At 41.1% G+C, this 17,190-nt stretch overlaps 1 long non-coding RNA gene across 1 annotated transcript in view; it reads left to right on the plus strand.

Annotated features, from left to right (window-relative positions):
• The window catches only part of LOC142829864 (uncharacterized), a 41,812-nt gene extending 24,835 nt beyond the window's left edge, over window positions 1-16,977 (plus strand). Inside the window, exon 5 of the long non-coding RNA XR_012904741.1 lies at window positions 16,722-16,977. This is a non-coding gene — a long non-coding RNA (uncharacterized LOC142829864). The remainder of the gene's footprint in view (window positions 1-16,721) is intronic.
• Window positions 16,978-17,190: the final 213 nt, after the last annotated feature.

Consider the following 17,190-nt stretch of genomic DNA (forward strand, 5'->3'; position numbering starts at 1 on the left):
AGCGACTGGGACTTTTCAGTTTAGAAAAAAGGAGACTGAGGGGGGATATGATAGAGGTCTATAAAATCATGAGTGGTGTGGAGAGGGCCGATAAAGAAAAGTTATTTATTAGTTCCCTAAATAGAAGAACTAGAGGTCACCAAATGAAATTAATGGGTAGCAGGTTTAAAACGAATAAAAGAAAGTTCTTCTTCACACAGCGTGTAGTCAACCTGTGGAACTCCTTGCCAGAGGAGGCTGTGAAGGCTAGGACTATAATAGAGTTTAAAGAGAAGCTAGATAATTTCATGGAGGTTAGGTCCATAAAAGGCTATTAGCCAGGGGATAAAATGGTGTCCTTGGCCTCTGTTTGTCAGAGGCTGGAGAGAGATGGCAGGAGACAAATCGCTTGATCATTGTCTTCGGTCCACCCTCTCTGGGGCACCTGGTGTTGGCCACTGTCGGTAGACAGGATACTGGGCTAGAAGGACCTTTGGTCTGACCCAGTACGGCCGTTCTTATGTTCTTATCCAGTCAGGTATGACTTCGGGCACCTTTGTAGCTGCATTCCCATATGGGTTGAGCATAGGGGTTCCTAAAAAGACCCACTCAATAATGACCACTGTTGCTGAAAATGCCCCCCATCCCAGTCCAGGGGCTCGTGCTGACCATTTTGCAGTCATCACCTGCCTGTGAGTCTGAGGCTAAGGACTCTTGGTGATCAAGTCCCCTGTCCCCATCATCATAGGCCTTTCCTGGACAGAGACAGGGAAAAGGTTTTTCCTGTGAGAGAAGCCTGTGCACGAGTAGTTTAATGTAGGGGAATCATTGTGTATCAGCAGCCAAACAAATCTTGTCAGAAGAGGCGCCTACAACTGATGGCAAGTAAATCCAATATGGTCCTGCTTCATCCACCTGCACTGGGTTGTGTTGAGCTGCACAAAAATAGTAAAAATTACAGGAACCACATATCACACTCACAGAATTGTGTGTTCTATATGAGACACATTTTCCTCAAAATGTTGGGCTTTCTTAGAGGCTTTTTTAATTGAGTCTCCATCTTCATCTCTCAGTCTATAAACATGTGTGCCTTAATTACCTTAAGTCCAACTGTACAGGGTTCAGAAGGAAGGATTTTTTGCCAGGGACAAAATGTTCCAAAATAGCTTTTCTATACATAAAAACAACTGTGAACTCTGAAATCTCAAGAACGTACAGTATTGGGTGAAGAGTTCTGAAGAAGAAATGGCCCATTTCCAGTGGTGTTTAGCTCCAATTTCTAGATTGGCTAGGATATAAGTTAATATAGTCTAAGTCTCTCACTGTAGCAGAACACAGTATTATCTATTCTGAATCCAGTATAATCCTGGGGTAAAATTCTACATTTGAATGAAAAGAAAAACATTTTTAGCATGCTGATTTTTTTTTATATAAATACCATTTCAATCTATGGGGAAGCTTTGGATTTTAGAACTAGAGTTGAGTGACACTTTATTTAAGGAGAAAAATCACATTTATTTTCATTAATTCTTCCTTTTAACTAATTATAGAACTGGTCAATATTTTTCTAATGTTACAATTTCAATGTAAGTTTGAATTCCAGAACTGGAAAATAAAAATGAGTTAAACATGAATAGTATTTCCTTTTTTTTTTTTTTCCAAACTGGCTTTAGTAAGATGTTCTAGTTAGATGGATTAGTAAGCAGAATGCAGGTCTGGTGATCAAAGGTTGTCATGATCAGAAGTAGTGCTGACCACCACCCAGTGACTAAAGGGTTAACTCAGGTACCTAGCAAAGGTGTCGGCTGGGGGAGGGGGAAAGGAAGGGTCTGGCAGTCAGCCAATAAAAATGCAGGTAAGAATTTCAAACTGAAAAAGAGGCATTTTTCTCTCTCTATTCTTTAGTTGAGATCAGAGCAGTTTATCCCAGGTATTGAGGGAGATGCTTTCTCTCTCCAAGAACAGACTTCTTGAAATGTGTAAGTAGGGAAATGCTTAGATAGTCCGTCAGGGTTTATTGTTTTCCTTGTTTGGGGGTTTGGAAATCAGTTCTGAGCTGGCTAATTGTTTTTCTCTTTTGTAACTAAGAATTACAGCCCAGAGACTTTCCCTGAATATATATCTTACCATAAGAGAGGGCAAGTTGCCATTAATTATGTGTTATTCAGCACATTACAAGACAAAAATGGAGACCCTGTCATCAAACTATTACATTTCCAGGGCCCTTCCCCTGCAACAAGGGGCATTAGTGCAGCCCCTACATCCCATTTGACTTGTTTGGATGTGCCACTGCAAAACAGACATATGTGGAACCCAACTTGTTATGCCCTTCCAAAATGATTGTGAATCATTAATAAGTACTCTCTGAGAATGGTTATCCAACCAGTTATGCACCCACCTTATAGTAACCCCATCTAGGTTATATTTCCCTAGCTGATTGAGAAGAAAGTCATGCGAGACCACATCAAATGCCTTACCAACATCTAGTCATACTATGTTGACCACTTCTCCCTTATCCACAAGGCTTGATATCCTATCAAAGAAAGCTATCAGACTGGTTTGATATGATTTGTTCTTTACAAATCCATGATGGCTGTTACCTACCACCTTAATATCTTCTAGATGTTTGCAGATTAATTCCTTAATTACCTGCTCCATTATCTTCCCTGCCACAGAAGTTTAACTGAATGGTCTGTAGTTTCCTGGGTTGTTCTTATTCCCTTTAATAGATGGGTACTATATTTGCCCTTTTCCAGCCTTCTGGAATCTCTCCTGACTTCCATGATTTTTCAAAGATGATAGCTAGAAGCTCAGATACCTCCTCTATCAGCTCCTGGAGTATTCTACAATGCATTTTATCAGGCCCTAACATTCTAGTCCTAACACTTTAACTAGCTTGTAAATCCAGACCTTGTCAATATTTATATGACAGACAATACTAAAGTCAGGATGAGTTTTTCAGCTGATCCAGAATTGGAAGGAAAAAACAAAGAATGAGGTCTGATATAACTAGTTGTTATACCTACTACCTCTGCGGTCAAAATGAGAAACTATTCTCTGGTCAGTGTATCATCTTTGCCTCATGCTTTCTATGGGGAAGGAGAGAAAGCAGCATTTCACCAGGTTAATAACTTGCCATCTTGCCAGGTAAGGAAGAGAATGCAAACATTATGAAGAAACTGTCTAACTTAAAACAAAATGACATGAAGCATGACGGTCGTCGCCTTTTCAACAATTCCCACACAAAATTACAACAGTAGGAAAAAGATTATGAGGATTGTTGCCACGTGGTGGATTATCTGTTCCTTGAAATCCTAAAATAAATGAATTATACTTTTCATAGCATTTGGGGCATTTTTTAAGAGTAGCAGACACCACCAGCTCTGCCAAATGCGTCAGGCAGATGTGGCTGGAGAACCTACCTGAAGTGCCAGCTGGATTTGTACTAGCATTCTTGGAGAGAATGAAGACACGAATGGCTGCTTTGAATTTAATATATGTTATTTCCTGACTGCTGGCACTACTTAAGGGACACATTTGCTGTCCATTCTGTTGTGCCCTCTGAAAGTCTTATTTTTTCCCCTGATTTTTTTAAATATGGACTACAAAACAAAACCAAAATAATAAATTGTTGCTTTAACATTTGGCTCCAATCACCTAGCTCCTAACCAAAGACAGACAGCATCCACAGTAAATAGTAAAGACAAATGGTTAACACATTTTAAGATACATTTTTGGCAATGAAAGAAATTTGTGAAATAGTTTCTGATTTTTTTTAAAAAAAAAACCTGCTTAAAAAGAACTACCATTGCAAAGATTATTGACAGCTCACATAGAAATCACACTATTAAAGGCCATATGACAAACAACATAGATTACCAAGAAAAAGAGAAATAAAAACAAAACTGAAGGGTTTATACACAGCAACAGTGAGCTTGGCTTTTCTATTATTGATCAAGTGGTGTGTGCCACCACCCTGTAGCACATTAGGAAGAAAGGAGTTTGCTGCTGCCAAAGTGTATTGAAACTACTGGCACGAAGAATGTGGTGTCTTTTTATGTGGAATCGGCGCATTCGACTCTGAGGATCCAGGGCTTGCAATGGGGCCATTTTACAAATTGTCTGTTTCCTAATAGACTAATTGTATTACTGTATATAGCTTTAATAATTTCTACCAATGTTAATTGGCCACCAAAAGGTGAATTTCTCACTCCGAGTATTTTTTACAAAAAGAAAAATGTACCTACTGGTATTTTTGACATCTCAAACGGTCCACAGGTTAACATTAAAAAATACTTTTACTAGAAGTGAATTGTGGCTTTAAGGAAATGGTGAGGGTGCCATTTTCAATTCAGTGCTCAAACTGGGTAGAGGACAACCAATACAATTCTACTGTCTTAAAAACAAAAAATAATGTATTTCCCACCATCCAAAAATACATCCCAACTTTTTCTTTATCTTATCCTCTCATTTCTGAAATCAGCACTTACTTCTACCATTTTTAATTACAAGTTTTTTGTAATTAGTCAACTTGGCTGAAAAATGAGGTGATTTGTGAGTAGATCTGCCCAATTTATTAATCTGCATGAATCATTTGCAAACAGTTCTGGTTTCTGAAAGTGTAGGGAACAATTCTCAGTCATTTATTTCATATTCTCTATTTGTTCTTCATGTCAGAGAACCTAAATCAATAGTTGAAGTTGTTTAGAAAAGTGGGTTTTCAAATATTTTTCTCATAATCCAAGTTGAAGAAAATTGTTGATGCCCACAATTCAACATAACTTGACTAAAGCATGGCCTTGAGGATGGGGCTGAGGATGAGAGCTCCAGCTTTGATGGCAGGTCAGAGCTGTGGCAGGAGGGGCTTACCTCGAGTGGTTCCCTGTCAGTGGTGCAGCAGTGCAGGCTTCCAGCAGCAGCAGGTTCTGGCTAATGTGGAGCTAGCATGTGAAGCTGGTGCTCAGGGCAGGAGCAGTGCACAGAGCCTTGTGTGTTCTTCCTCCCACCCCCTGCAGCCCTCACTTAGGAGCCAGGCCTGCTGCTGGCTGCTTTTGGGGAGCAGCACAGTTTATAGTGCCACAACAGTCAGGGAGCCTGCCTTAGCACCTTCACTGATCACCCTGTAGCGATGACACCCGGTGCCTGACATTCCACGACCCTCTACTGGGTCACGACTTGTAGTTTGGAAACCACTGAATTAGAAGACTAAAATATTTTAAATATAAGCACAAATAGCAAATAATATGTATCCATACTCAGAAGTGAACAACACTATAGTGATCCAGTCAAAATACAATTATTCCACAAAAGGTGAACAAAAACCTAACCCCATAATAATAAAAAAGGGAGGAAATACCTCAAAACAAACAACAATTTAGAATTTGAACAAATGTTGTGGAGGCTGTTTTTGCATATGTCTATTTTATAAATGTGAACAATCTCATTGATTTTAATGCTTTTATGCTTAAACATGTTATTGGATGGAGTATATTTGACCAGCCAGCCCTATTTGGGAAGAGTCTATAAACCAGTTTCCAATGCACCGGTTTCATTTTAGTTTTATAATCTAAAGACAAATATATAGTGATTAAAAATTAATAATTTTACTTAGTTAGAATTATTTTATTGTTAAATCATTTAGATAGATATACTGAATCTGTGCTCACATTTCAACAGTTATAAAGTGATTTTTCTTATTTAAAATAACGGCTGACCGCAGAATGGCTCAGCAAGACCAGTTACAAAGTTAACATAGCCAAACACTTTACCAGTTATTCATGTTGCTTTAAAAAAAAAAAAAACCACCCATCTTTATCTATGAATTGCAGCTTCTTAGCAGGCTTACCTAAGTAGTTGTGATTTTCTTTTAAAAAGAGAGACATTTTTTAAATGCAAAATCAAAAAACAATGGGCTTTGGATCAGGCCCATTACACCCAGAGTTTCTCTGGATAGTCTCTTTGGCTATGTCTACACAACAGTGTTATTTCAGAATAATGTCAGTTATTCCAAAATAAATTCAAAATAACGGACTTCTTACTCTGATTCCTGTAACTCTCATAGTATGAGGAGTAAGGGAAGTTAGGGAAGGAGTACTCTATTTCGAAATAACTGCTGTGTATACAGCACTAAAACTTGAAATAAGCTATTTCGACTTAAGCTATGCAATTAGCGTAGCTCAAGTTGCGTAATTTATTTTGAGTTTAGCCCTGATGTGTAGATGTGCCCCCTCTAACCTTCTGGGGAGAATTTTCCCTACATTAGTGGACCAGTGATTTCTGAAACACTGGTAACATTAACACTGGGAAACAAAGGTAAAAATAATTTTGAGTACTATTGAGGCCACTGTATAAAGGTTAATCCATACAGAGAGTGTGTGCCAAGATTTCCCTTCAGTATGATCTAAAGAGACTATTACATTAAATCTATTTTAAAATGTTATATTTTTGTGTGTATGTGTTAATTGTACTGTAATGGTGGGATTTTTTAAAAAAATAAATTGAAAAGAATCCATGAAAATAAATTTTCCAATCAAATGCATATGTAGTAAAGGATGGAAAAAATTAACAGCTTTCCATAGATTTTTGTAACAGGATAATTGGGACTAAATACAGTTTTAAAAGTTTCCTATATTGAAATAGACAACTTTAGACTAATACCAATATCAGTGAACTTAAATTCACTGATACTGTGATCAAGTTGAACTTCAATTAAATTAAATTTAGTTGTACACTTTTATGCTACTGGTGAATCTGTGAATTGAACATTATAGGACAACACAGGTCCATAGATGTGGGTAAATCTTTGCAGGATCAGAGCCTCAGGAATAAAATGTAGTCAGTTTTAATAATCTAATTTTTCTCTAGTTAGTTGGGTAAGCCGAGTTTTTACTTTTTTCATGTCACACTTGTTTACAATACATTTCATTTTCTGATTTTTCTTTTCTGTGCACAATAAATTGCTGTATTGCTAAGCAACAATTCAAGAGAAAAATAATAATGAAAGATTTAATGAACAGGTGGTTCTGCGGGCTCCTCGGGGTGGAAGCTGTCCTGCATGGTCTCCTGGATCCTGACAGCCCCCTGACTGACCCCCCCCCCCCAGATGTCAGCCTGCAGCAAGTGCAGCTGGGCTGATGGCCAAGTGCTGTGATGTGCCGAGTGTGGGCACTAAGGCACTCCAAGACAGGACTGCTTTGCTGTCCCTCATCGAAGTAGACCAGCAAGCGGGGAACCCTGAGAACTGTCTGTTCGGGGTGGGGGTTGGGTCCCTTTAAGCACAGTCCTCTGCTAGCCTGAGACAGCAGCTCCACACTCTAAGTCCTAACCTGATGCCCTGTTGGCACTGCTTCCGGCCAGCCTTAACTTTTGTTCAGGGTCCACTCGAATTAGTTTTTAGGTCTAGATGTACTAGTTCGAATTAGCTTAGTTTGAATTAACTAATTCGAATTAAGTTAGTTTGAATTAGTGCTGTAGTGTAGACATACCCTGAGATCCTGAAAGTGCTATAGACATGGTAGGTATTGTTTTTACAGTGAACTAAAATGATTTGTACTAAAATTCAAAAACTAACCAAAGCCTCAAATATTTAACACATTCACTATTTTGATTCTCTACATAACAAACAGATGTATTTTAAAACAAAAGTAATTTAAAAGTAGGCTCTCATAGGTCTTGTGAGGTTTTTCCCTCACTGCACTTGATGACATCACTACACTAAAGTAGTGTAAGGATGCAGCTCCCTCCACTGCTTTTCGTGTTTGTGGTTTTTATTTGTTTTGATTTTCATGTGTTTGGTGCCAATATAAAACTATCTAGTTGACTCCAGAGGCAGTTTCTTTTTAGTAGGGTGTGTTTGGAAGAGGACTTTGTATGAACAAGATTTGCATGCAAATTAATAATAGCACATTCTATTATAGCACCCATCACAAAATCAGAGAATTCTACCTATGCAATGTATAGGGTCCTACCAAATTCATGGTTATGCAAAATACATTACTGACCATGGAATCTGGCGTTCTCCCTTGAAAATCTGGCCTGTACATGCTTTTACCCTATACTATATAGATTCCATGGGGTAGTCTAGCTGAGATTGGAAGGCCTGACCTAGAAGGGAATTACAGGGAGATCACAAGGTTATTTTAGGATGATAACCTTGTTGCCACCATTACTTCTGCATTTATGCCTTCAGAGCTGGGCAACTGGAAAGCAGGGGTTGGCCAGGTTCTCAGCTCTGAAAACAGCATCTCACCAGCAGCAGCTCAGAAGCAAGGGTGGTAATAAAACACCCAAGTCCCCCTTACTTCTCCACTGCTGTCCTCGGAGCTGGGTGGCATGAGAATGGCAGCTGCTGTGTAATGGGCCAGCTTTGCAGGCAGCATTGCATAAAGAAGCATGGCAATACCATCCTAGCCCATCTTCTTTCTGTGCAGCTGTTGATGGTAGCTGTGCCTTCAGAGCTAGGCTCCTGGCCAACAACCACTGTTTTCCAGCTGCTGAACACTGAAGGCAATGCTGCTGCCAGCAGCTGTGCAGAAATAAGGGTAGCAATACCCAGTTACCATACAATATCCTTGCAACCCCCACATAACTCCTTTTTAGGTCATGACTCTTAGAACACTGTGACATTTCAGATTTAAATATCTGAAAACATGAAACTTACCATTTTTTTAAATAATAGGACCATGAAATTGACCAAAATGAACCATGAATTTGCTAGAGTCCTAGTAATGTACTGATAGGACAGTCGTCTATAAGAATTATTTGTGTTGCTGGTGACTAATGGATACCTATCAACAGTCAAATAGAGGCCTATATTTATATATGAACATTGCACTTTACACGAGATCATTTCACCTTGAAGCAGTGATCTAAGATCGAAGATGGCCTATACATTGAAAACATTCCTACTACTCACTTTTTGACCACATTTAGTAGCATATAATTTCACAGGACCAGAACACACTTTTATGTTTCAAATAAATAACTAAGTTCTTACTACTTTATCAATACACATATTGTGATGAAACTTAGGTAAATGTTTTGGGACATTCATTCTCATTTGAGAGGTGTCATGTTTTCCCACCATCTGATATTCTAAATGAAGCAGAAATATCAGCAGATTTCCTAAAGTACTGCATTAATTTCATCTGGAACACATGGTCACAATTGTGAGGGTATTCATTATCTGTTCAGGCTGTGGAAAGATACTAATGTTTTCTATTTTCTTATATGAAAACAGCAAATATGATCATATTTGATGATACTATTCTGCGGTGTCTTCCCAAGAGGCAGAGAGAAGGATCCTGTTCTAAAAGGCAATGGGCAAAGTAGGAAGATATGCAGAGCTTTTATTTATCCAGATAGCTTGTGCAGGAATGGGAAAGAAACAAAACTCAAAGGCAGAAGGCCACATTGCCTTGTAACGTGTGTGCCAAAAGAGGGCACTGTTTCTAGCAGTGGGTGGAAAATATTTTCTTCCTATCCTATAAATATTTGATTTTGGCACAGTTTGTTGCTCATAAGTGAACAAACAAACAAAAAATCCCAAACAAAACAAAAAACTCCACATCAAGTTTGATTCAATGCAGCGATTTTTTTGACTGTTTCTCTTCTTTGGTTTTGTTAGCTTAAGTTTCAAAATGTAAAGTCACTTCCAATCAGCATTCTTAATTCTGACAACTTTTAAACTTGTTTTGCCACCAGTCTTCAAAAACCGCCATGTTTTGCCCACAGTTTGACAAATTGGCATTTTGATGAAAAATCTCAGTGAAAATTTCCTGATGAGCTCTACCTATCTGTACATTAGTGGTAGAAATGTAGCCGTGTTAGTCTGGGGTAGCTGAAACAAAATACAGGTCTATGTAGCACTTTAAAGACTAACAAGATGGTTTATTAGATGATGAGCTTTTCGTGGGCCAGACCCACTTCCTCAGATCAAATAATGGAAGAAAATAGTCACAACCATATATACCTGGATTTCCATTCCCGCACGGGACTTAACAAAGACCCCAGCTATCTTACCCATTACAAAGATAGCTTCCCCCATTATCACCTCTAATTCTATTAACTCACAGACATCTCCCCTTCCCCACCTCTAATATCATTAACTCACTGGCATTCACCTCCTTCCCCCCCCTCCCCCCACATCCCCCTTCTGTTCTGTAATGTGATTTGTCCTTTTCATGCGTGTTCACTTTTTTTAAAATGGTATATATGGTTGTGACTATTTTCTTCCATTATTTGATCTGAGGAAGTGGGTCTGGCCCACGAAAGCTCATCATCTAATAAACCATCTTGTTAGTCTTTAAAGTGCTACATAGACCTGTATTTTGTTTTATCTGTACATTAAGTTCTGTTTTATTTACACCTGCTGACCAGCATAAAGTGTATGGCAACAGACCTTTGCACATATTGATCTCTTAGGGTAGTTAGCCGCTTTGCAGCAAAATAGCTTAATGATAATATTTAAGTCCCCGTATAGCTTTAATCAGATTTTGTGTAGCCACAGATATCATCTCCTTGCATTATTATATGTCTCTGAAGCATCATTTGGGCAGTTTTACCTCCTTCTAGGGCATGTTTGGAAATATAAAATCAGCTAAAACGGCACTGATAAACTGTAGTCCAAAATATTTTTCTATTGTCCTTTCTTCATCTGTATCTACTGCTACAATGAACATGCCTGCCATGCAATGTTTTGGGTTTTTTTAAACCCCTGGGTGCCACCCCCATCTGCAAATTGATTTCCATTGCAAAACACTTAAGTCCTCAATATACAAGTGTCTGCCAGTTTCAGCCTGCTGTAATCTGCCTGAAAGAATGTGACCCTTGGGTGACCTACCTTTGCCTTCAAGGCGCTTCACACACACACACACACACACACACACACACACACATCCCTCCTTTCCTATTATCTATACATTTCATGAAGAGTATGAAGGCCATGGTGACCCAGGCTTTCAGCAGAAAGCTTACATGATACTCTGGTTAATTGGGATGTAAATACCAGCCCCTAAGCTATCTCTGGGTATGTCTACACTACAACGTTAATTCAAACTAACTTAGTTCGAATTAGTTAATTCGAACTAAGCTAATTTGAACTAACGGATCCAGACTAAAAGACTAGTTCGAATTAGCGATTTGCTAATTGAAACTAGCATGTCCACATTAAGTGGACCATGAACCGGGCTTAAGGATGGCTGGAAGCAGTGCTGGCAGGGCATCAGAGGAGGACTTAGAGCATGGAGATGCTGCCTCAGGCTAGCCAAGGGCTGTGCTTAAAGGGTCCCGACCTCCACCCTGGACAGACAGTTCTCAGGGGTGCCCCGCTTGCAAAGCAATCCTGGCTTGGAGTGCCCGGACTATCCACACTGGGCACATCACAGCACTCGGCCATCAGCCCGGCCGCACTTGCCGCAGGCTGCCATCTGGGGAGAGGGGGTAATTGGGGGGCTGCAGGAGAGGTTCCACCCCCAGAAGCCCGCAGAGCCAGCCCAGTCCTCCCCATCGGGGGCTCGTGCCCCATTCCTCCCTCACCTCCTTCCACTTACCCTTCCCTAGCCCCTCTTCTTGATGTACAAAATAAAGATAACGTGTCTTCCAAAATGGAATCTGTCTTTATTGAACAAAACTGGGGGAGACTGGGAAAAGGAGGTGGGAGAGGGGAAGAGAGAGGGTGGGAGAGGGGAGGGCAACTAAAATGATCAGGTGTTGGGAACAGGTCCCATATAAAGAGAGGCTAAAGAGACTGGGACTTTTCAGCTTAGAAAAGAGGAGACGGAGGGGGGACAGAATAGAGGCCTCTAAAAGCATGAGTGGGGTGAAGAGGGTGCATACAGAAAAGTTCTTCATTCGTTCCCATAAAGAAGGACTGGAGGACTCCAAAGGAAAGGAATGGGTAGCAGGCTTCAAACTAGTAACAGAAAGTTCTTCTTCACAAAGCAAAGAGTCAACCTGTGGAACTCCTTGCTGCAGGAGGCTGTGAAGGCTACAACTAGAACAGAGTTGAAAGGGAAGTGAGATCAAGTCATGGAGGCTGGGTCCATGGAGTAGTATTAGCCAGGGGGTAGGAGTGGTGTCCCTGCCCAAGGTTTGTGGAAGGCTGGAGAGGGATGGCACGAGACAAATGGCTTGGTTACTGTCTTCGGTCCATCCCCTCCAGGGTCCCTAGGGTTGGCCGGTCCCGGGAAGAGGGGGAGGGCTGGGGGGCATCGGGTGGGTGGCTCGATCCGTGCCAGGTGCAGGGTCTGCTGGCTGGGTGCTGGCAGGCTTGCACCTGGCACGGGCACCGTAGCCAGCCCGTGCCCCTTTAAGGGGTATGGGGCCGGGAGGGGGGCAGAAGAGTTTCGCTGGTGTTGGCCAGAGTGGCCACCAGAGAAATCTGGGGAGGGCTAGCCTCCCACTAGTTCGAATTAAGGGGCTACACACCCCTTAATTCGAACTAGCTAATTCAAACTAGGCTTAATCCTCGTAAAATGAGGTTTTCCTAGTTCGAACTGAGCGCTAGTGTAGCGCCTATGAAAGTTAGTTCTGTTAGTTCGAACTAACTTTGTAGTGTAGACATACCCTCTGTTCCCTCTACTCCTACTCCAACTGAGTGGTACTGCTCTTAAAACATATTAAAAATCAGTCTGGGATTATAAAGTAGATGGAATGGTGAAGTTAAACCTGATTTAGAATGAGGTATTATTGGTGAAACAGAAAACAATTGGAAGATCTTGCTTGCTTCATTATCTTGCCACCTATTCCTCCAATCTTTTTATTCAGCCTTTTCTAGTCCACATGCTCCAGTATTAATTTAGTTCTGTATTCTATTCGAGTCCCCACTTCTCCACCATCTGGAGTCCCCACTGAACATTCAGACACCCCCACACTAAGCCCCAATCACTTTCTCTGGACCACCCTGCAGGGTCCCTTTACCATTGTACCCAGACCCTCCTCCCCCAGCAAGCTCAAGGTATCCAGATTCCTCCCACACCCAAATCTCTCATCGAGATGCCTGCATCCAAATGCTATCCACAGAACTCTCTCAACCCACACCTGGATCTCTGCCCCCCAACGGTCTCCTATACACTTGGATCCTGCTGAGCTGAGCCTGCCTGCCTACACCTGGTATATTTGGCATAAAGGGGCAAAACTCTGGATTGTTTCTGGGGCAGACCTGGTCCTTGCAGTGTCAGCGTTGAGTACAGCCTCACCATTGAGTGCATATACTTGGGGGCAGGGAGCTGCAGAATGATCTCTCACCTCTGCACAGCCAGTGGCCTGTACTCCTCAAATGCTGTGCTGGAGCCACCATATTTGACAAATGAAATCTGCAGAATGTTATACACATTGTTTGGAGCAAAATGCCCTCAGGATTACAAAACCCAGGAAATTCAAAGGTAAGGTTAAAATAAATCCATGCATGTTAAAGTTTGGAAATTCCCACCAATTGCACAGAAACCACCTAAACTACGCCTTGTGACACAGGGATTGGGAGAAGAAAAAAAATGTATTTCGGGAAAAAAGCCAGTTTATTCTAATCTGGGGCCAGAAAAAATGCCTACATCACAATTATTTGGCTTCATGATTATAACTGGCAACACTCTTGGTTAGATGAAGCTGATGGAGTATGTGTGTTGTGTATCAAAGCTTTTTAATAATTAAGCAATTCCCCTCCCCTAATACCAGGTATTTCTTGGGAATTATGCATTATTAAATGGCCTCCTTACCTTATAACCCACATTCATGGTCATCCCCCTAGGATTCAGTCCCTCTTTAAGTGATCTCACCCCTTCCTCTGTGAGAGGGAATGACTGAGGACATGAAGGGTTCAGGAATCTGCAAAAACTTAATGTCTCCCCTTCTCCAGACTAACAGGCATCAGTTATCTTTTAGTTCTCATTAATGTGTACCATTGGTAGCTGGCTGTTTGAGCATCTCACCCACAGTGGGCAGACTTCAAATTACAAATGTAGTTTCTCAGCTAAGGAGTGGGTCAACCCTCCTGCTATGTATTATTGCTTGGATTGGCTTCTCCTCTCTGTTGACATAAGGCTGGGTCCTATATTCTCTTGTGATACCTGGTGCCTCTACTCAAAGTGACTCCTCACTTTGGCTGAGACACATGGTGGGGGAAGCCGGCGGCGGGACAGCCCAGGCGCGCCTGGGCTGCCCCAGAGCCCCAGCCCCTCCGCGGCTTTGCTCCCATCTTCCTGGTCTGCAGACCAGGGAGACGCGGAGCAGCTTTTCTCGCCCCGGAGTACACGGGCGGGGGGACCGCGAGGTCCCGCAGTCCATGTCCTCTGGGGCGAGAAAAGCCGCGTTCATAACTGCGGATCCGACATAAGTCGGATCCGCGTAAGTCGGGGACTGCCTGTTCTATAGATCAGCAAATTAATACAGGCACAAGCTCCCTTCCACGGAGGATAGTATGCAGAGGACGAGTCTGGAGAGAAGTGCTGCATATGCTGTTCCACTTAAACAACAAAAATAGGATCCTCTTACTGTGTGTTTGCTCCGGGGTGAGGCAGGGTCCTCTTCTGGCTCCCTAGTCTGGAGTCTCATAGAAGTCTTGGATGGCTTTTGGCAGATGGCACCAGGCTGATCTCTGCCTCTCTGGATGTTGGTCTCTCCAGGGCTGGAACTTCCATGCACTAGAACTCACAGCAGTTCCAAGAAACCTTTTGTGGGAGAGGAGGTTAACCAGAGACCCCTTGAGCTATTTTTGCATCTCTCTAGTCCTAAGTTCAAGAGCTCTCAACTGAAACCAAACCTGGTTTCTGACTCCGGTTGTCCCGTCCCACTGAGAAGCTGAGCAGCCCTGGTATGTAACTGGCCCAGCAACTCATTTGGCCATATTACCTCATGCAAAGACTCCCTACTGGCTCCAGCAGGAGTTTCTAGTACATTCTATTGCTCCTCGCTACCCTGACTCCATGCAGGCTGGAAAATGATGTCAGAGGGCTTTGGTAACCATTAATGTCATTGTCTCTTGTTTAGAATGCCTGAAAGAACTCTAGACCGAGTCTAGGAGCTGTCAAACTTGCACTTGGAGTTACAAGTTCACTTATCAGACAACTTTAGATTCCTTTCTCACTCTTTACTAGTTTAAAAGCCCTATGAGGGAGGCAAAAAATAAACCAACCTATTGGTACCTGAAAAAATTATCAGTTGGTGAAACCCAAAGCATCATGGAAGAAGAATTCAGACTAAACCTTTATTATAGAGCAGGGAGAGAGTGCATCAGCCACAGCAGTGTGCCCTGCAATCCTCATCTATGGAAAGGCGAGAGATATAAGAGATAATTCAGTCCAGCACATTCTCCTCATCTATCCAGGTGAGAAGGATGGAGGGTGTGAGTGGCGCTTGAGAGCAGCCAAATTTGTCCCTCTATTTCCTCCTCTTCTCAAGACCACAGTGGTTGTCTCTGCTTGCTAATGTGATCAAACCCCCTTCTGCCAAGACAAGGGGAAGTATTTTCTGAGTTTATCTCCAGTTTTATCCAAAATGTTTTAAAAATAGGACTTTTCCAGAAAAACATGTATATAATACAGCATATAGGATACTATTATACTATTACCCTCTTTTAACCTGTGCAGCTAGTAAATTTCTCTAGGCTGAAACACTCATGATGGAGTCTGGAATTTTCTTTGATGCAATCTTGTTTATGGACTAGAAAGGTACAAAATCCTGCTTCTCTGCATAAAGAAGGAACCAAAAGGCAAAAAAGGAGATGTTTTAAGCTTACAGGCCCTAAACTTTTCAGCCAGCACAATTGACCAAACCTCTCACTAGTTTTCACTCTGCTTCAGCTTGGATTTCTTCAGGTTGTCTTCATCTCTCTATGGGCCTGTGTTGTTTGCTTTACGTCCTTTCCCCAAAGCAGTACTCAGCCAAATCTCCTCCATACACATACAGTTATACACACTCTGTTATAGTTCTAGCCTTCACAGCCTCTTAGAACTATAACAGAGTTTAAAGAGAAGCTAGATAAATTCATGGAAGTTAGGTCCATAAAAGACTATTAGCCAGGGGGTAGGAATGGTGTCCCTGGCCTCTGTTTGACAGAGGCTGGAGACGAATAGCACGAGACAAATTGCTTGATCATTGTCTTCGGTCCACCCCCTCCGGGGCACCGGGCGCTGGCCACTATAGGCAGACAGGCTACTGGGCTAGATCGACCTTTGGTTTGACACAGTACGGCCGTTCTTATGTTGTGTTTGCTTTGATTTCTATAATGTAAAAAGAGGGGTTATTTTTCTCCCTTGCTTGTCTACTTCAGAAATATCAGGAACATTACATTTTTTCTCCCCCATTTATTTTCTAGAAGAGTAGAGTGAGAGCTGGAAGGGCTGTAAACATAGACTTCCACAAAGAAAACCTAACTCTCACCTCTTTGCAGTAGTTTGAATGAAATGATTATTAACAAAGGGAACAGAAAAAAAAATTATGTAGACAGACAAAAAATGTATTTTTCTCTTCCCTTTGTTAATAATCATTTCACAAGTATGTCTTTTTCTTTTGGAAGTACCATTAAAAACTAATATGGTTTGTTTTGTGTGTCCATTTGTGCATACAATTTTTAAAACAACTTGAAATATGGAATTATTCCCATTTTCAATTTGTGATATCTAAACAAACCCTTGCCAAATTAACTTTTTATTCCATTTTGAGAAGAATGGTCATCATTGATAGCTGCACTACCTTATATTTCCCTTTCTAAATATAAATGTTTAATTCTTCCTTTTTTTTCTTCGTAGGTTTCAAAGATTTCACAGATCAAAGAACAAAAGGTCTAATATGAAATATAAACTACCATCTCTGTGAAGATATGAAGTCTGCTCACACTTCACAAACCTGTCCAATTTTCCTTTTACTTTTGTACATCTTTGCAAGAAAAACTGCACTTTAGAAAATCTAGGCAAAATCTTTGTTGTTTACGCATTAAAAGCTAACAGTCCTACAAAGATCAATTAATTAGCAGTATGTAACTAGAGTGGTGACAGACCATAGAATTGTGTTTAAGTAAACAAATTAATTTTTACCCAGATTATATCTGTGCATTTCCAATTGACTAATATGGGAGCAGCATACATGAAATGAAGGGGGAAAATGAGCCTCTGTTTATTTGATTACTTACTTATTTAACATTGTATAATTTTCATAACTTCCCAAACAAAGATTTTTTTTTCATTATTTAGTTGCTTTAGCTTTTCATCAGTTTAACTC

This window comes from Pelodiscus sinensis, chromosome 6 (assembly GCF_049634645.1).
Source record: "Pelodiscus sinensis isolate JC-2024 chromosome 6, ASM4963464v1, whole genome shotgun sequence".
Lineage (NCBI taxonomy): Eukaryota > Metazoa > Chordata > Testudines > Trionychidae > Pelodiscus > Pelodiscus sinensis.